The sequence below is a fragment of the Schistocerca americana genome, unplaced genomic scaffold, assembly GCF_021461395.2.
Source record: "Schistocerca americana isolate TAMUIC-IGC-003095 unplaced genomic scaffold, iqSchAmer2.1 HiC_scaffold_98, whole genome shotgun sequence".
Lineage (NCBI taxonomy): Eukaryota > Metazoa > Arthropoda > Insecta > Orthoptera > Acrididae > Schistocerca > Schistocerca americana.
The window spans coordinates 630,001-632,500 of NW_025726763.1; positions in this window are offsets into that span (position 1 = coordinate 630,001).

The following is a 2,500-nucleotide window of genomic DNA, read 5'->3' on the forward strand; positions in this document are numbered from 1 at the left end:
CACAATCAACAAACCGGCCCCCCCCCCCCCCCAAAACACCTTTCCGTACAACAATGTGTACCTTAACCTAACCCATATTGTGCCTTAACCTAACCCGTATTGTACCTTAACCTAACCCGTATTGCGCCTTAACCTAACCCGTATTGCGCCTTAACCTAACCCGTATTGCGCCTTAACCTAACCCGTATTGCGCCTTAACCTAACCCGTATTGCGCCTTAACCTAACCCGTATTGCGCCTTAACCTAACCCGTATTGCGCCTTAACCTAACCCGTATTGCGCCTTAACCTAACCCGTATTGCGCCTTAACCTAACCTATGTTGCGCCTTAACCTAACCTATGTTGCGCCTTAACCTAACCTATGTTGCGCCTTAACCTAACCTATGTTGCGCCTTAACCTAACCTATGTTGCGCCTTAACCTAACCTATGTTGCGCCTTAACCTAACCTATGTTGCGCCTTAACCTAACCTATGTTGCGCCTTAACCTAACCTATGTTGCGCCTTAGCCTAACCTATGTTGCGCCTTAACCTAACCCATATTGTACCTTAACCTAACCCATGTTGCGCCTTAACCTAACCCATATTGTACCTTAACCTAACCCATATTGTACCTTAACCTAACCCATATTGTACCTTAACCTAACCCATATTGTACCTTAACCTAACCCATATTGTACCTTAACCTAACCCATATTGTACCTTAACCTAACCCATATTGTACCTTAACCTAACCCATATTGTACCTTAACCTAACCCATATTGTACCTTAACCTAACCTATGTTGCGCCTTAACCTAACCTATGTTGCGCCTTAACCTAACCTATGTTGCGCCTTAACCTAACCTATGTTGCGCCTTAGCCTAACCTATGTTGCGCCTTAACCTAACCCATATTGTACCTTAACCTAACCCATGTTGCGCCTTAACCTAACCCATATTGTACCTTAACCTAACCCATATTGTACCTTAACCTAACCCATGTTGTACCTTAACCTAACCCATGTTGTACCTTAACCTAACCCATGTTGCGCCTTAACCTAACCCATGTTGCGCCTTAACCTAACCTATGTTGCGCCTAAACCTAACCTATGTTGCGCCTAAACCCAACACACGTTGGGCCTAAACCCAACACACGTTGGGCCTAAACCCAACACACGTTGGGCCTTAACCCAACACACGTTGGGCCTTAACCCAACACACGTTGGGCCTTAACCCAACACACGTTGGGCCTTAACCCAACACACGTTGGGCCTTAACCCAACACACGTTGGGCCTTAACCCAACACACGTTGGGCCTTAACCCAACACACGTTGGGCCTTAACCCAACACACGTTGGGCCTTAACCCAACACACGTTGGGCCTTAACCCAACACACGTTGGGCCTTAACCCAACACACGTTGGGCCTTAACCCAACACACGTTGGGCCTTAACCCAACACACGTTGGGCCTTAACCCAACACACGTTGGGCCTTAACCCAACACACGTTGGGCCTTAACCCAACACACGTTGGGCCTTAACCCAACACACGTTGGGCCTTAACCCAACACACGTTGGGCCTTAACCCAACACACGTTGGGCCTTAACCTGCTCTGTAATTGTCATACGACGCGTTAAATTAGTGTAGTGTTGCCTAACTGCAACCCCCGCAATATAGTTTGCTACTCGCACTGCCCGGTCCCCAGAGTATCGCTTCATGTTAAACACCTTGCAGCTATACACTGTAATGCGGATGGCAGCAGGACGTACATGCTCAATGCCCTTCGCAGTTGTTCATTGGCATTCGCATGGCGAAGCACAGCCTACGTTGTGGTACGGCTTGTGTCAACTGTCCGCTGATGTTGTACGTCCAAATCACACACTGTACTGCACATTGGTCCTCATGTACTGAATGATACATCGTGGTACATGTGTGACCGTACCACGACTGCGCCAACAACGGCGAACCATACGGTCCAAATATTGTGCACTCAGCTACGTGTCGTCTCCCTATAAGAGCTGGATTGCAGTATGGTATGCCGTGGATGGCGATCAGCATGAGCCGTCTGTTGATGTAGTGGCGCGTGTTGTCAGACGTAGTCGTCTCTTCTCACACACCGTGATAGCATGGTGCACTGCGTTCCACATCTGCGACATGCGACAGAGGCCGGTTGACAGTCGTTCGCGCAATGGACATCGCATACGTACGGGGGCCACCTTCCACGTGTTCGCGAAGCGTGCACATGTTGTTGCGTGTATGTGGGCAGACATAGTGTGTCGTGACACCTGACACAGGCATGCAACAATCGTTGAATTTGCAAATGGCGATGGACGTCTACGTTTGCTGGTGACGTTACGCAAATGAACAACTGGTAAACCGTTGTGGTGCGGTTGTTCTCGCTAGAGGTGAATCAGTGATGGCGACGATCGGTTGAGCTACCAACCGGTTGTTTCAGCGATACCCACCATGCCCACGAACGTGAATGGCATGTGGGTGTGAAGCGATACGCGGCGGTGGCTGGG